Raw genomic sequence first — 6,000 nt, 5'->3', positions numbered from 1 at the left:
AGATTAATGCACTTTTCCCCCAGATTATGATGATGATGATGGTGATGCAGAGCGCGTGCAGCACACTCCGTAGCCCCCATCATCTGCTACCAATATCACATTTGTAAATTTCACACATGGTGAGTGAAGGTGCGTGGACTAAAAACACGTGACCGTGTGATGCTGTGACTGAGTCTCTGATAATCTGGAGAACTAAACTGTGAAAGCCACCGACGAATCCTGTGCGTTTTAATGTAAATGAACGCCTGCTGAAAATGCCGCGTGTGTGCGCGCGCGCGTTTTGTCAGTGTGCCTTTAAATGGCGCGTGGTGGCGCTGAGTAGAGGGCGGACCCGAGTGGCGTGCGTGCGCGCGTGCGTTTCCCTATGTATGTGTTTGTGTGTGTGTGTGTGTGTGCTTCTGGGTATAGTGTGTGTACGCGCGCGTCCGTGCGCCTCTTGCTTGCAGGCGCTGCAAGTCGCACAGGAGTGATCTGCGGCTTTTTTGTGCGTATGATGCACCGCGCGCTCGACGCACCTGTGCGCACAACAAACCCAGCCCGGTACCGCCTGGTTCCCCCCTCCTCCTCCTCCTTCTCCCACCCCCATTCACCGCCCCACCGCCCCTCCGCCGCTCCGCTCACGCACCAGCATCAGCACCAGCACCGTGAGCATCGGGGGGGAAGAAAAACGCAGAACCCTGGATGTTTTTTCTTTTTTTTATTAAAAAAAAAAGAAGGAAAAACGACATCAGTGTGGAGTTTAACTGCTGGATTTTACGCACTCGGACACTGTCGGTGGACTGTGGAACCAAAGGTCAGTACGCGTCGTCTTTTCACTCCAACCTGTTCACGTTGGCTGAGAGAATCTGTCAGAATTGAATGTGGCGGGGCAAAGAAAAAAAAACAATAATAAAAAAAATAAAATAAAGAAGAGCAGGTTCTCGGTGGAATATGCGGCAGCAGATAATTGGACTCCTAGTATTTGCTCCTAGTGCGCGCAGGTGTTGTGGAACTTGTCACTTTTGAAAGGACTTTTTTTTCTTGTTATTTTTTTGTGAGTAACGTAAACGAATGAAGGCAGGTGTGAGTCTCCTTGAAGGCACAGCAGCGTTTTTTGGGGGGTAATTTCTGCCATGTTGGCCTCTAAATTCCCCTCGCTGGAAGATAATCAACGTGACAGGCGGGTTTAGTATTACACACGTCCTCTGCTCCCCCTCAGGCGGTGTTTCAATATTCATATAGACTCTAAAGGATGTCATTTGGGCCTTTTCGTTTCCTTTTATTTTGTAATGTTTTTCAACATATTGCAAATGCGATTCAAACCACCGGTTTGTGCCAAACATGAAGAGCATCAACCCAGAAAAAGAGGAGACTGGATCTCTACCACTTCCTTCACCTTGTTTCTTTTTTCTTTTCTTTTTTTTTGGCTGATGAATAATAGATACGATGAACGCCAGGTGTCCAGTGACCGCACATTGTTCTCGTCCGCAGCCTCATGTTTAAAAAGCCAAACAAACGCACCCGGACGCGCCGCGCCGCGCAGACGCACGTGCACGCACGTATCACCCCGTCCGCCCAGCAAACACGGTTAATGCGCTCTTTAAATATAGATGCTCAAGCTGATGTAATGCGAGCCTCCGGTACTTGGATACATACATGACCTTTGTGTGTTCACGAGGACGGACAGTGAGTGAGTCCCAGCGGGCTGCGCGCCACCGCGCCGCGCAATAACCGACACATTCCTCCATTATCCGCCTTCCTTTTCCGTTTGCGTTGAGGCCTTAGAGCCTAAAAATCTACACGTCAGATACAACTGGCTCCTGTTTTCACACATTAACCGCGATATTAAAACGAATGTCACCCGTTTTCCACATTTTGAATTAACATAATGATTATAGTTAGAAAAAACAAACATGAACATTATCTATATATTAAAATGAACCCGAAATAATATCCAAATAAATTAAACACATGTGTAATGGATATTTCAGACGTGGTCTGTGTGTAAAATGGCATTTCATGAAAGAGATGAAGAATATAATTTGGATTATTTCTCATCCCTGGAGGATCGAATGGCGTGCACACATGGATTTCATGCTGCACGTCTGAGCTGTACAACTTTTTTTCCCCCCTTCCCCTTCCTTCCATTTCTGTCTGTCACTACAGTCCACACCTGAAAAATCCACAGCGTGGGGCCTGCTGCTAATCAATCCTCTGTGTGGTTTAAATTCAAATGAGCGCACTGTCCCTATTTTTCCCCCCCCTTACATTGCGACGAATGCAATAATATTGACATAAACAAATAGAAGAAAATCACGTTGCATATAAGGCCTTTAATGCAGTGCGCCATACAATACATACAATGATAATAATAATAAGCACAAGTGTCCAGGCCTCTCCCTGTGTCTATCCACACATGTCTCCATTAATGTCCAGCACCTGCAATTTAATGCGAAGTCACTGTGATTGTGCCAATGCGCGAAAATGCAATTAGATTATTATTATTATTATTATTATTATTACTATTATTTTTAATCGCTGCAGCAGACATTTCGATTCATAGAGTTAATAGGATTATGAGGTTCTTCTGAAATTCTGCAGGGGGGAGGGGGGTTCATAATCAGCATCCTAATCCAAAAAGAGAGAGAGAGAGGAAGAAAAAAAAAAGGAACCGGGATTGAGAATGGGCGTGACCCAGCCGCCACTGAATGCGTCTTCTTCTCTGCAAAAAGGGCCCAAAAGCTGCTTGATCACCTTAAATAATACTTATATTTCGACACCAGCAGCAGATACTGTAGATCATTTCTGTCTCGTATTTTTTTTTTAAGGATGCAAACGACATTAATATTGTTGGGTGATCTTTTTTTTTTCTTTTCCCTTAAATCGTTTTGCTGCATTGCTGAGGATGAGAGGGACCGGATTAGATATGATTTTACATTTAAATGCTGCTGCTGATACACACGGTGTTATTTCCATATGTTCTGAGTGGAATGTAACCTGCTCGTTCTCTGCAAAAAAAAAAAGAAAGAAAGAAGTGAAACCACCATATTTAATTTCCCTGCTCCTCGCTCTCCACCCATTCCTTTCCCTCCCTGTGTTTTTTAAAGCAGGGCTGCTGAGTGAAGGATGGAGGCTGTTTTGGGTAATTTGACTGTCCTGCTTTTTTTTTTTTTTTTTTTTTTGCTTCTGGTTGGCAGCCGATTAACTGCGCTGACAAATCAGGCGCAAAAAGCCAAGGGCTCTCAAGGTAACAGTAATCCCTCTGGGCGGGGAGAGTGAAATATTACGCAGGATTTTTTGGGAGAATACTCCTTTTCTCTTAATTTGGTCGTTTTGCTGCGCGTTCACGCGGCGGTGTACGCCCCCCCCCCCACACACACACGCTTTTCCCCCCCATCTATTATTATTATTTTTTTCTAAAGGCGCAGTAGTGTGTGAAATTGCTTGATCATAAATATTGTGCATTTCAGATGTGAAATAATTCATAGACCTTAAAACCTAATTAAATCTTAGGGTGAGGCTTAAATACTGAGGAAAATATTTTCCCCTTTAATAGTATAGAAGGCCTTTAGTGCCTTTTTTTTCTTCATTTTTATCAGTGTCAAAATTCCAACACAGATTTAAAGGCAGAATAAAATAAAAAAAAAATCACAATAAATACTAAACACTTTAATATGTGTATATGATAAAGACATGAAGGATAGATGGAGAAAGATAAATCAGGGCCACATCAGTGAGAGGCAGTGTGATGTTATATAAACCACTAGTGGGGAAAAAAGGCGTGTGTGTTTGCTTGTGAAGTGTGTAGTGAGTGTACACAGCTGATGGAGGTTTGTGTGTGTGTGTGTAGTATATTCTGGGTGTCTGCAGTCATTTGTGTGTGCGTGTGTGTGTGTGTGTGGTGAATATGGTTTGATTTTGGTGGTGTGTTTGGGATTTGTATTCTGGTGAGAATACAGATGTTGGTGTAGTGTAGATGCAGACGCCTCTCTTGCTGTGTGTGTGTGTGTGTGTGTGCAGGCGTTTGTGGGGCGCTGGGTGCTCTCTTAACTGGGTGATGTAATGCCGTGAAGGGTGCTGCAGCAGAACCACAGAGCCCAGAGAAGGCGTGTCCTGCCTGCAGAGTAGCTGGATAACAACACGGCGCCCACACTCAAACACACACACACACGCCGGTGCCAAAATCACACACTCACAAACAGTCCCCACCCACAAACACACAACCCTCCATCCCTCACTTCCTCCCATTTCACATGCACCTGCCCTTTAATCGTCTGTTTTTTTTGTTGTTTTAATGTCTGTCCGTAAAAATAAATAGTGGAGGTTACACAGCACAGAAAATAGTGGATCAGTCTGCAGACAAACTGGAGCATAATTCTTGCTTAGATTTTACTCCATCAGCTGCTTGCTTTATACAAATATTTAATAACGTTCAGTTTCTGTGGTGTGATCAGTGTCATCATGTCTGAGAATTTAGGGCGTCATGGGGAAAAGGTGGGGGTGGGGAGGCGGTGTCATCTTTCAGACAACAGAAAAAGATCAAACTGATAATAAACTGTGGACGTTTTGATTATTTTACCTTGCTGTTGCAGCAGTGTTTAAGAGGTGACGTATTCTGAGGAGATGATGTCACTTCTTTCCGTCTCCTCCACCAATTCACGGTGTAAATGATGAGGATAAGACGAGGCCATCGTAAGCAATGTTGCAAATTATTATTTTTTTCACCAAAAACATATAATCCATAAACGGCCTCACCATCGTCTCCTTCTCCTGTGTCACATTACATTCACCTCTTTTTATATCACATATTCCTCTTCGTATATATTTATTATTTTTACTTGATAAACTGAGGCCGAACGGATGATATCGGCCTAAAACGTTCAGTGGTTGCTCTTCTGTTCTGTGCAGCCACAGACGCTGGAAGTGTGCGTTTGCCATGTGATGAAGAGTATACGAGCAGTGTGGGGCACGGCTGTTTTGTGAGATGCATGAGTGGGAGTGGATGAGGTGGAACATCCCTCCATCTCTCTCTCTCTCTCTCTCTCTCTCTCTCTCCCTCTCTTCTAGCGTTCACTCATCTCTCCCTCTGCTCTGCTGTCTCTCATCCTTGCCTCCACTGTCGGCCTGCATGTCCTGATCAAATCATTTCAGAGTGTGCCACTGCAGCGTCGCAGCTCTCGCTGACTCTATTGTAAGATGTAAATGACTATCATCTATTGGAGGACATTTTGTCACTCCATCTGGATGGTGTGTGTGTGTGTGAGAGAGAGACAGAGACAGAGAGAGAGACAGAGAGAGAGATCAGGGCACCTGCTGTAAAATTACTAGTAAGTGGCATCCATTTAAACAGGAGGGGCCTACCGATTGGCTGCTTTTATTTGCATTTACACACACACACACACATGCACACACACACTCTCCCTCCATCCTAGGTCGCATGGTTGTTAATAGGATCCAAAGTGCCGCTGCCTTTTGTCAGTGTGTGTATGTGAACTCGTCCCTGTGGGGTTTGTCAAAGGCGCCTTTCACTGAGAACAATGATTCGTGCCGTTTAGCCTTTTAACCCCTGATGCTCGACAAAAGACACACGCACACACACACACACACACGGACTGAAGTGAGCTAATAGTAATGCCAGAACAATTCTGCAATTTTAAACCGTGCAGTGTCCAGTTTATGCATAGATCTAAGTGTGATTGCAGCGTTTCAGTGATCTGATTCGACCGAAGCCAATCGTGCAGATTATACTGAAGCAGTAAAGACACAGTACGTAATAGGAGCGACTGCAGATAAAAACCCTGCTGCAGAGAAAAAAACTTGTTTGTCAAAAATGAATGAAAAGAAAGGTTGTCAATGTCAAATATAGAGAGGGAGCTCAAACTAAAGTTTTCACCACATCTGAGTTTTTTTTTTAACATGCACCCACAAGATTTTATTTTTTAAAAATGTAAAAAACAAATGCAACAAAAAATATCAAATGGAGTATTACAATTGCCTGTTTTATATAGTATTAAATAATGA

General features: G+C 43.8%; 1 protein-coding gene across 9 annotated transcripts in view; it reads left to right on the top strand.

Annotated features, from left to right (window-relative positions):
• Positions 1-432: 432 nt before the first annotated feature.
• nrxn3a (neurexin 3a) overlaps positions 433-6,000 on the top strand; it is a 144,389-nt gene continuing 138,821 nt past the window's right edge. For 7 of the 9 annotated variants that reach the window (XR_009233718.1, XR_009233717.1, XM_058614638.1 and 4 more), the window contains exon 1: positions 433-793. The gene's annotated coding sequence lies outside the window, so the exon portion shown is untranslated. The remainder of the gene's footprint in view (positions 794-6,000) is intronic. The other 2 variants (XM_058614642.1, XM_058614641.1) reach the window with 1 other exon arrangement.

This window comes from Solea solea, chromosome 18 (assembly GCF_958295425.1).
Source record: "Solea solea chromosome 18, fSolSol10.1, whole genome shotgun sequence".
NCBI classification, from domain to species: domain Eukaryota; kingdom Metazoa; phylum Chordata; class Actinopteri; order Pleuronectiformes; family Soleidae; genus Solea; species Solea solea.
The sequence above is the reverse complement of the archived record's forward strand: the minus strand, read 5'-3'. Positions and strand labels throughout refer to the sequence as shown.